Source organism: Myxine glutinosa, chromosome 1 (genome assembly GCF_964187855.1).
Source record: "Myxine glutinosa chromosome 1, kmMyxGlut1.1, whole genome shotgun sequence".
Taxonomy (NCBI): domain Eukaryota; kingdom Metazoa; phylum Chordata; class Myxini; order Myxiniformes; family Myxinidae; genus Myxine; species Myxine glutinosa.
Genome location: NC_136261.1, coordinates 233,644,198 through 233,656,590, shown reverse-complemented (window position 1 = coordinate 233,656,590; position 12,393 = coordinate 233,644,198).

Below are 12,393 nucleotides of genomic sequence, written 5' to 3'. Positions count from 1 at the left end.
ACCACCGACGCGTCGGATTACGCGGTGGGCACGGTGCACGAGCAATGGGTGCGTGGTGCTTGGCAACCGCTGGCATTTTTCAGCCGGCAGCTTCGCCCGCACGAACGCCGGTACAGCACCTTCGACCGTGAGTTGCTCGGACTCCACCTGGCGGTCTGACACTTCCGCCATCTGCTGGAGGGCCGCCCGTTCACGGCCTTCGTTGACCACAAGCCCCTTGTGTTCACGATGGCCAAGGTCGCCGAGCCATGGTCGGCACGGCAGCAGCGCCACCTCTCTGCCGTGTCCGAGTACACGACGGACATCCGTCACGTGGCGGGTAAGGACAACCCGGTGGCGGATTGCCTTTCCCGGTCCGCCGTGTACGCGGTCCACCTCGGGGTCGACTATGCCCGGATGGCGGAGGCTCAGACCGCCGACCCCGGCATCCAGGCCTTGCGGACCGCTGTCACGGGCCTCCGCATCACCGACGTGCCGTTCGACGTCGCGGGCACGGCCCTCCTATGCGACGTCTCCCTCGGCCGGCCTCGCCCCATCGTGCCAGCTGGCTGGCAGCGCCCGGTGTTCGACGCCATCCACGGCCTGTCCCACCCTGGCGCGAGGGCATCCCAGAAACTCGTCGGGGCAAAGTTCGTCTGGCATGGCCTCCGGAAGGACGTCCGCGACTGGGCCAGGACGTGCCTCGCGTGCCAGCGCGCAAAGGTCCACCGCCACACTCAGGCACCGTTGGCCCCGTTCACGGTGCCCGAGCGGCGGTTCGACCACGTGCACGTCGACTTGGTGGGACCTCTGCCCCCCTCGCGAGGGTTCACCCACCTCCTCACCATGGTCGACCGCACCACACGGTGGCCGGAGGCCGTCCCATTGGCAGCGACGTCTGCGGCTGAGGTGGCGCAAGCCTTTATGGCCACTTGGGTTGCCCGGTTCGGTGCCCCCTCGGACATCTCATCCGACCGCGGCCCCCAGTTCACCTCGGAGCTCTGGGCCGCGGTGGCGCAAGGGCTCGGGGTGAAACTACACCGCACCACGGCCTACCACCCCCAGGTCAATGGCCTGTGCGAGCGCTTTCATCGCTCCATGAAGGCCGCGCTCCGGGCCAGCCTCTGCGACGGCGGCTGGGTCGACAGACTCCCCCGGGTCCTGCTGGGCCTCAGGACTGCGCCCAAGGATGACCAGCGCGCATCCTCGGCGGAGCTGGTCTTCGGGCAACCACTGCGGGTACCGGGTGAATTTATCCCCGACTCCACGGCTCCTTGGTCCACGGCACAACAGCGGAGGCCCTTCAGGAGACTGCCCGGAGGTTCGCCCCGGTGCCAACGGCACACCACGGTTGCCCGCCTTCCCACGTCACCCCGGAGCTTCGCACGGCCAAGTACGTGTTCATCAGGCACGACGCCCACCGGGCACCGCTACGGCCCCCGTACAATGGGCCCTTTCGCGTGTTGGAGACCAGGCGGGGAACTGGAAGGCATGCCCCGCCTATCGACCGATCGGCCACGCTCGTTGCGGGCTCCGAGCTCGAACCCGCCCAGTGCTACAGTTTGAGCTTTCCTAATAAAGACTCCAAAAATCCAACGCGTTGTGGCCTACCTTTTTGGCAAGCAAGTTGTGTGCGTAGCACCGCACTTCAACCACGTGTTTATTCATGCGAGAAGCCGCTTTTACATTATCCAAACCGATTATCTCTCCAACGGCAAGGATAATGGCCTCGACGTCGATTCCCGATGGAGGTGAGCAAACTAACCCATGCTTCCGGGTTAGCGCTTCAAGAGAAGTGTAACGAGAGCTATCCGCCATCGTTTACACGTTTAAACAAAGGATAAATATATAAAGGGTTAATGAAGCCAAAAAGCTCCAGTAAAGAAACGAAAAATAAAAATAATTACGAAAAAAGAAATGGAAAAAAGTATCATGATTTGTAGCATGAAGCGAAAAAAAACCGAAGAGGGAACCACCCTAAGGGGGAATCTTTACCGTTCTCACCATGTGTGCTCCCTCACTCTCTCACTCTCAAGAGGGGGGGAGGGATGATAACGTGGAAGGGGGATACACAAAAGACGGCACAAAGGTGAGAAGAGGTAAGGGGAGGGTAAAGATACAAACCACGAGCATGGAGTTACAATGCCAAAACACGAGCAGACGCCATGACACCGCACCCAACGCACCGACAGCCGACAGGTGGCGACAGAGAGAGACAGAGAGAGAGACCAGGAGAGAGAGAGACCGAGAGAGGGAGAGACCGAGAGAGAGAGAGACCGGGAGAGAGAGAGACTGAGAGAGGGAGAGAGAGAGAGAGACCGAGAGGGAGAGACCGGGAGAGAGAGAGAGAGAGAGAGAGAGAGAGAGAGAGAGAGAGAGAGAGACCGAGAGAGAGAGAGAGAGAGACCGAGAGAGAGAGAGAGGGAGAGAGACCGAGAGAGAGAGAGAGAGAGGGACAGAGACAGAGAGAGAGAGAGAGAGACTTTGACTTTTAAACTCGTTTTATTATAAAAGTATAAAACAAGAGTACCACCAAAAGCAATTCATCCAGGAAAATCAGTAAAATCATAGCAATCCCGGAAGGAAAAAACAATCAGTGCACTGCAAACCAAGCGACAGAAAAGGTGCAAATACCAAAAAAAACACGAGGAGAAAATCTAGGCATAATTTCTAAACTAGGCATAATTTTATATGTACAAATTTACAATCGCATCTGCAACCCTGAGGAGAGACTTAAGAAAGAAAGAGTAGGTCAAGACCAGGGGGAGAAAAACGCCGGCAAGGAGAAGCATGGAACAGTGTATAAGAAACACCCGCACTGTATTATACAGAAATTAAAAATTTGTTATCTTGGACCTCACAAATCCCTCCAACACACCAGGTCGCAACAAAATTTGCAAGGTCGTTTGCAGTTTGGACACAGCCAAATTCAAGCTTGAGCCTTGATGACACCAACGAACTAAAAAACACCATAATACTGCATTCCTGCATGGGTCTGCCGCCCAGCTTCGCCTTCCGCGACAGGTATACGGCCAGTTTAGCGGTAGCGGTTAGGAACCCGAATACAATAGATGTGGTTCCCTTTTTGGGAGGAAAGCCAAAGATGTAAGCTTTCAAAGAAAAGTTAACCCGCAATCTATGGGAAATAAAATTTAACCAATGAAACAAAGGAGAAAGTCTTTCACAATTAATGAAAGCATGAAACAAATCTTCCCTCAAAAGGGGCAACAGCCGGAAATGGGGGGGGAAAAAACGAATGACAGCATTGGAAGGAACAATCCAGTGGGCCAAACGCCACTGAAGGTCACCTGTTCTTTTCGAAATAAGTCCAGCATACATTGTATCCCATAAAGGCTCAGAGGGGGGACCGGGAGGCAAGAGTCCTTTCCACCGGGTAACCCCAGCTAGAGGTGGGTCCCCAAGAAGAAGTTTCACACAAGACCTATAAATACTCTTGCTGCTCATAGCATGGAAGGGGGGTGACCCTGCGCTCATGGGGGGCAGCTCGTTTGGGGTAAAAGCGACACCTAATTTTGGGACTGTGGGCTCAACCTCTGCGTCCTGCGTCCAATGTAGGCCTAGCTGGTGGCCCCTTCGGATCACCGCTCTTAGTATGTTCCCGATTTGCCTCCTGGACCGAACACCTGTTAGGTCTGCCAGCTTGTTCGCAGGCTTCCATCCCTGTCCAGAGTCGTGCCGGAGATGACACACTTTCAGGATGTTGGCCACTATAAAATGCTGGCAGAAGTCGCGACTCCTCGGGATATCGGGGAAAAGTGGGTTGAAAAATAAAGGCTCGTGTGCATACATGTTAGTGCCATACGAGTCTGTTTGGCGACTTATCAAAACGCCCTGCCAGGCATTCAAGAGGCTCTGATAAAAGACTGGGAGCAGAGATGTATCGACGTGTTGAAGGTTGGTCAGGAAAAGTTCCTGTCCGTATCCGAGCCTCCCAGCTCGTTGAAGAATGGAGCAGGCTAAGGGCTTTCCTGGTAGGTGTTCTGCATAAAGCAAGCGTTGGATGGAGCGGAGCCGGAAGGCCAACAGGCGGCATTTCACATCGACTAGGCCATGACCACCCTCGGCCGAGGGACAACATATGGCGCTGGGTCGAAGCCAGTGGTAGCCTCCCCAAAAAAAATCCACCAGTTTCCTCTGGATAGCTTGGAGCAAAACCTCCGGTGGTTGCAGGCAGATGAACTGGTGCCACAAAAGGGTAGTGACGAGGTTGTTGACAACTAGCGCGCGACCCTTATAGGAAAGGTGGGGTAGAGCTCTTTTCCATCGGCTCAAACGCCCATCTACCTGGTCAATTATCCTGTCCCAATTGTTCTGGGCATACTGAGGAGGACCGAGGAAGACGCCCAAATACTTGATGCCATCGTTTTCCCACACTAGCTCTGCAGGAAGGGGAGGTGGTGGTAATAACGGTGGCATAGGTAAGTCATTTTTTGGAAAGGGGATCCACAGAGCCTTGCTTTTCCCCCAATTACACCTTAATGATGAGGCAAGGTTGAAGTCCGACAAACACTTTGCCATGGCGTCACTGTCGCATTTTCTTTTTATAATGACACAAAGGTCATCGGCATAAGCTGACAGGGTTAAAGGTGGGTGTCCTGGAGAAAGGACAAGTCCAGGGATATCCTTTCTGAGGGCGATTAAGAGGGGCTCCAAGGCGAGGGCAAATAATAGACCTGAAAGTGGACAACCTTGCCTTATCCCTCTCTGAACCTTTATGGGTGGGCAAAATTCGTTGTTAACTTTGATCAAGCTGGAGATGTTTGCATATAACAAAGCTATGTAGGCTCTAAAATTAGTGCCGAGCCCGCAAGCTTGTAACACATGACCCAAAAACTCATGATCAATGCTATCAAAGGCCTTTGCAAGGTCAAGAAACACCAATCCAAAATCCTCTTTGACACATTTACAAGTTAACAAATCTCTGACTAGGAATATGTTGTCATAGATGGATCTGCCAGGGATGCCGCAACTTTGATCAGGTGACACCAGGTCCCCAATAACTGTCTTCAACCGGTTCGCAAGGACCTTGGAAAACAGTTTGTAATCCGTGCACAACAAAGAGATCGGACGCCAGTTTGACAGGTGTCGGAGATCGCCAGTCTTGGGTAGCAGGCAGAGTACTGCTCTTCTAAAACTGAGCGGTAATTCTCTGGATAAAAGAGATGCATCCAGAACATTGAGCAGCTCTGGGCCCAAAATGTCCCAGAATGCCGAAAGAAATTCGGCCGGTAGGCCATCGATGCCAGGGGCTTTTCCCGACTCCATCTCAGCAAGTGCACCGGTTAGCTCTGGAAGGGTAATTGGAGCATCCAGTTCCAGACGTTGGGCCTCAGCCACGGAAGGAAGATGAGAGGTCAAAACATTCATCATTTCGTGAGAAACTGTTTTGGCCTTGAAAAGTTCAGAAAAGAAATCGATTACATTTAATCTTATATCACTCGGATTTGTTAGGATGTTCCCCCCTGGGTCCAAAACCGAAGATATAAGTCGTGCTGGTTTCTCTACAGTTTCTAGGTGAAAGAAAGCCTTAGTTGGGGTATCTGAAACCTTTATATTCTGTATTCTTAGCCGAACTAGTGTGCCCGCTGCTTTTTCATGGATCAAATCCCTTAATTGGGCCTTCTTCTCGAGTAGCAACCGATAGTTCACTGGGTTGCTCTCATTGGCCAACTTGCCCTCTAACCTTAAGATGTCTGCTTCTAAGCAAGCCATCGTGATATGTTTTACATTGGTACAGTGCGAATTAAATTGTTGACAAAATACTCGAATTTGGGCCTTTAGGTTATCCCACCAGAGACTAATTGAGGAGAAAGAAGATTTTTTAGTACTAATTTCAGCCCAGAAATCACGAAAGGAGTCTGTAAATAAACTATCTTCTAAAAGTTTAACGTTAAACTTCCAGTAACTATTTCTGCATGTGGGTTGAGGAAAAGAAAGATCTAAGGTTACCATATGGTGGTCTGAAAACAATGACGGAAAACAACCTGAAGAGGCCGCGACGTTCCTAAAGGGTACATTAATGTACCAGCGGTCGAGTCTTGCCGAAGACACCCGGCCATTGGCACATCGACACCAGGTAAACTGGACTATGTTGGGGTGATGCAATCGCCAAACATCCAGTAGACCGGCCGTCTTAAAGAAACGGGATAGGTCCGCATGGGACTCGGGGTGGGGTTCTGCAGAGTTTCTGTCCTTCGAAGGGTCAAAGGTGCAATTAAAGTCACCACCAATGCACACACATTGGTCGAGATCAACCGATTTCAGGTGGTTTACCATGGAGGTGAAGAAGGCCTTTCGGTCCCTGCTCTCACTAGGTGCGTACACATTGAAAATGGTACAGCGGAAGTTTTGATGTGCAAGCTGAAGGGAAATAAGCCGGCCTTTTATGACTTCCTGAAAATGACAAGACTCAAAAGCTAGACCTGGCTTTAGAAAAAACCCAACCCCAGCAGATGAGGCTGACAGATTGCTAAAATAGCATTGCCCTTTGAAAGTTTGGCACCAGTCATGTTCCACGTTAGGTGTGATGTGGGTCTCTTGCAGTGAAAGAACATTTGCCTTTTTACGGTCAAACAAGTTTTTGACTTGGGCCTGACGGATGTGACTTGCCCCCCCACCATTCATGTTTAAGGTCGCAAAGGAAATGTTTTTCATTCCGTGGTAATGAAATCGCCCTGTGCTTGGGAACACTCCGTACCTGCTCGGGTAACAAACTTTCTTAACCTGTGGAATTGAGATTTCGTCAGGTCAAAATCCTCACGCGCTTTGATTATTGACTTTGCGGTGCAAATGAATGCTGCCAAGTCAGGGAAATAGTCTTTAATGACAATGTTGCGGTGACGATACGTTTCGTTAAGGAAGGTAAGAATGAGTTGAGGGGATACCTGCGAGTGACCTGTCATCGCTTGTAACAGCGCGGTTGCCTCAATGTCATCTTCGGACTCAGACACGTCAGATAACATGTCGTCAGGATCTGGGGTATTACCCGCGGCCCCCGCGGTCTTGTCTGGAGGCACCTTCACAAGTTTCCAAAGGTGTTCCCGAGAGCACTCGTTAACACTTTGGTGGATATTTGTATCTGGGGTCGGAGCTTGGGTTTGAGATCCCAGCAAACTCAGATTTAACGGCCCCGTTTGTACAGTGGGAACGTTTATTGAATCCTTAGTCTGCTCGGTATTTAAAGGGGGGACAAGCGGAAAAACATTTCCCAGCTCGGAAATGGTAATACTTTCACTGGAGGTTTCGCACTCGGAAACTTCCAGGTGAGAGGTACAAATTATATTTTTCGGCTCATTTACATAATGAGACTCGCTGGTGTCATTGACAACGGTATTCATGTACTCAGTTAGTGAGGGAATGTCAGAGGGACACTCGGACACATGTGCACCGGAAATGGTGCCGCCCATGACCGCCTTCTTTGCAGCACCAGCGAAATTGCTTGGCGCTGGTGCTCTTCGCTTTTTAGCATACACTATGGATTCTTCATTCATGGGTTCGGGAAAGGGGGCAATGCTAGTTGTGTCAGTCACATCGGTGGGTGTCATCACGTTGGAATCGGAAAGCACCGGTGTGACAGACGACTCAGTCGGGGTGTCAGAAGATACGGTCGGGGTGTCAGAAGGTACGGTCGGGGTGTCAGAAGGTACGGTCGGGGTGTCAGAAGGTACGGTCGGGGTGTCGGAAGGTACGGTCGAGGGGTCAAAGGGTACGGTCGGGGTGTCAGAAAGTACGGTCGGGGTGTCAGAAGGTACGGTCGGGGTGTCAGAAGGTGCGGTCGGGGTGTCAGAAGGTACGGTCGGGGCGTCCAAAGGTGCGGTCAGGGTGTCACAGGGTACGGTCCGGGTGACGGAAGGTGCGGTCGGGGTTGTTAGAGGGTACGGTCCGGGTGACGGAAGGTTTCCTGCACCAACACAAGTGCGAAAAGTGGTTTTTCAACACTAACACAAGTGCAAAAAGTGTTTTTTCCACACTAATACAAATGCAAAAGTGGTTTCCTGCACCAACACAAGTGCGAAAAGTGGTTTTTCAACACTAACACAAGTGCGAAAGGTGGTTTTTCAACACTAACACAAGTGCGAGAAGTGGTTTTTCAACAATAACACAAGTGCGAAAAGTGGTTTTTCCACACTAATACAAGTGCAAAAGTGGTTCCTGCACCAACACAAGTGCGAAAAGTGGTTTTTCAACACTAACACAAGTGCGAAAAGTGGTTTTTCAACACTAACACAAGTGCGAAAAGTGGTTTTTCCACACTAATACAAGTGCAAAAGTGTTTCCTGCACCAACACAAGTGCGAAAAGTGGTTTTTCAACACTAACACAAGTGCGAAAAGTGGTTTCTCAACACTATCACAAGTGCAAAAAGTGTTGTTTCCACACTAATACAAGTGCAAAAGTGGTTTTTCAACACAAACACAAGTGCGAAAAGTGGTTTTTCCACACTAATACAAGTGCAAAAGTGGTTTCCTGCACCAACACAAGTGCGAAAAGTAGTTTTTCAACACTAACACAAGTGCGAAAAGTGGTTTTTCAACACTATCACAAGTGCAAAAAGTGTTTTTTCCACACTAATACAAGTGCAAAAGTGGTTTTTCAACACTAACACAAGTGCGAAAAGTGGTTTTTCAACACTATCACAAGTGCAAAAAGTGGTTTTTCAACACTAACACAAGTGCGAAAAGTGGTTTTTCAACACTAACACAAGTGCGAAAAGTGTTTTTACCACACTAATACAAGTGCAAAAGTGGTTTCCTGCACCAACACAAGTGCGAAAAGTGGTTTCTCAACACTAACACAAGTGCGAAAAGTGGTTTTTCAACACTAACACAAGTGCGAAAAGTGGTTTTTCCACACTAATACAAGTGCAAAAGTGGTTTCCTGCACCAACACAAGTGCGAAAAGTGGTTTTTCAACACTAACACAAGTGCGAAAAGTGGTTTTTCCACACTAATACAAGTGCAAAAGTGGTTTCCTGCACCAACACAAGTGCGAAAAGTGGTTTTTCAACACTAACACAAGTGCGAAAAGTGGTTTTTCAACACTAACACAAGTGCGAAAAGTGGTTTTTCAACACTAACACAAGTGCGAAAAGTGGTTTTTCAACACTAACACAAGTGCAAAAAGTGGTTTTTCAACACTAACGCAAGTGCGAAAAGTGGTTTTTCCACACTAATACAAATGCAAAAGTGGTTTCCTGCACCAACACAAGTGCCAAAAGTGGTTTTTCAACACTAACACAAGTGCGAAAAGTGGTTTTTCAACACTATCACAAGTGCAAAAAGTGTTTTTTCCACACTAATACAAGTGCAAAAGTGGTTTCCTGCACCAACACAAGTGCGAAAAGCGGTTTTTCAACACTAACACAAGTGCGAAAAGGGGGTTTTTCAACACTAACACAAGTGCGAAAAGTGGTTTTTCCACACTAATACAAGTGCAAAAGTGTTTCCTGCACCAACACAAGTGCGAAAAGTGGTTTTTCAAGACTAACACAAGTGCGAAAAGTGGTTTTTCAACACTAAAACAAGTGCGAAAAGTGGTTTTTCAACACTAACACAAGTGCGAAAAGTGGTTTTTCCACAGTAATACAAGTGCAAAAGTGGTTTCCTGCACCAACACAAGTGCGAAAAGTGGTTTTTCAACACTAACACAAGTGCGAAAAGTGGTTTTTCAACACTATCACAAGTGCAAAAAGTGTTTTTACCACACTAATACAAGTGCAAAAGTGGTTTCCTGCACCAACACAAGTGTGAATAGTGGTTTTTCAACACTAACACAAGTGCGAAAAGTGGTTTTTCAACACTACCACAAGTGCAAAAAGTGTTTTTTCCACACTAATACAAGTGCAAAAGTGGTTTCCTGCACCAACACAAGTGCGAAAAGTGGTTTTTCAACACTAACACAAGTGCGAAAAGTGGTTTTTCAACACTAACACAAGTGCAAAAAGTGGTTTTTCCACACTAACACAAGTGCAAAAGTGGTTGCCTGCACCAACACAAGTGCGAAAAGTGGTTTTTCAACACTAACACAAGTGCGAAAAGTGCTTTTTCAACACTAACACAAGTGCGAAAAGTGTTTTTTCCACACTAATATAAGTGCAAAAGTGGTTTCCTGCAACAACACAAGTGCGAAAAGTGGTTTTTCAACACTATCACAAGTGCAAAAAGTGTTTTTTCCACACTAATACAAGTGCAAAAGTGGTTTCCTGCACCAACACAAGTGTGAAAAGTGGTTATTCAACACTAACACAAGTGCGAAAAGTGGTTTTTCAACACTAACACAAGTGCAAAAAGTGGTTTTTCAACACTATCACAAGTGCAAAAAGTGTTTTTTCCACACTAATACAAGTGCAAAAGTAGTTTCCTGCACCAACACAAGTGCGAAAAGTGGTTTTTCAACACCAACACAAGTGCGAAAAGTGGTTTTTCCACACTAATACAAGTGCAAAAGTGGTTTCCTGCACCAACACAAGTGCGAAAAGTGGTTTTTCAACACTAACACAAGTGCGAAAAGTGGTTTTTCAACACTATCACAAGTGCAAAAAGTGTTTTTTCCACACTAATACAAGTGCAAAAGTGGTTTCCTGCACCAACACAAGTGCAAAAAGTGGTTTTTCAACACTAACACAAGTGCGAAAAGTTGTTTTTCAACACTATCACAAGTGCAAAAAGTGTTTTTTCCACACTAATACAAGTGCAAAAGTGGTTTCCTGCACCAACACAAGTGCGAAAAGTGGTTTTTCAACACTAACACAAGTGCGAAACGTGGTTTTTCAACACTAACACAAATGCGAAAAGTGGTTTTTCAACACTAACACAAGTGCGAAAAGTGGTTTTTCGACACTAATACAAGTGCAAAAGTGGTTTCCTGCACCAACACAAGTGCGAAAAGTGGTTTTTCAACACTAACACAAGTGCGAAAAGTGGTTTTTCAACACTAACACAAGTGCGAAAAGTGGTTTTTCAACACTAACACAAGTGCGAAAAGTGGTTTTTCGACACTAATACAAGTGCAAAAGTGGTTTCCTGCACCAACAAAAGTGCGAAAAGTGGTTTTTCAACACTAACACAAGTGCGAAAAGTGGTTTTTGAACACTAACACAAGTGCGAAAAGTGGTTTTTCGACACTAATACAAGTGCAAAAGTGGTTTCCTGCACCAACAAAAGTGCGAAAAGTGGTTTTTCAACACTAACACAAGTGCGAAAAGTGGTTTTTCAACACTAACAGAAGTGTGAAAAGTGGTTTTTCAACACTAACACAAGTGCGAAAAGTGGTTTTTCAACACTATCACAAGTGCAAAAAGTGTTTTTTCCACACTAATACAAGTGCAAAAGTGGTTTCCTGCACCAACACAAGTGCAAAAAGTGGTTTTTCAACACTAACACAAGTGCGAAAAGTGGTTTTTCAACACTAACACATGTGCGAAAAGTGTTTTTTCCACACTAATACAAGTGCAAAAGTGGTTTCCTGCACTAACACAAGTGCAAAAAGTGGTTTTTCAACACTAACACAAGTGCGAAAAGTCGTTTTTCAACACTATCACAAGTGCAAAAAGTGTTTTTTCCACACTAATACAAGTGCAAAACTGGTTTCCTGCACCAACACAAGTGTGAAAAGTGGTTTTTCAACATTAACACAAGTGCGAAAAGTGGTTTTTCAACAATAACACAAGTGCAAAAAGTGGTTTTTCAACACTATCACAAGTGCAAAAAGTGTTTTTGCCACACTAATACAAGTGCAAAATTGGTTTCCTGCACCAACACAAGTGCGAAAAGTGGTTTTTCAACACTAACACAAGTGCGAAAAGTGGTTTTTCCACAGTAATACAAGTGCAAAAGTGGTTTCCTGCACCAACACAAGTGCTAAAAGTGGTTTTTCAACACTAACACAAGTGCGAAAAGTGGTTTTTCAACACTATCACAAGTGCAAAAAGTGTTTTTTCCACACTAATACAAGTGCAAAAGTGATTTCCTGCACCAACACAAGTGTGAATAGTGGTTTTTCAACACTATCATAAGTGCAAAAAGTGTTTTTTCCACACTAATACAATTGCAAAAGTGGTTTCCTGCACCAACACAAGTGTGAAAAGTGGTTTTTCAACACTAACACAAGTGCGAAAAGTGGTTTTTCAACACTAACACAAGTGCGAAAAGTGGTTTTTCAACACTATCACAAGTGCAAAAAGTGTTTTTTCCACACTAATACAAGTGCAAAAGTGGTTTCCTGCACCAACACAAGTGTGAAAAGTGGTTTTTCAACACTAACGCAAGTGCGAAAAGTGGTTTTTCAACACTAACACAAGTGCGAAAAGTGGTTTTTCGACACTAATACAAGTGCAAAAGTGGTTTCCTGCACCAACAAAAGTGCGAAAAGTGGTTTTTCAACACTAACACAAGTG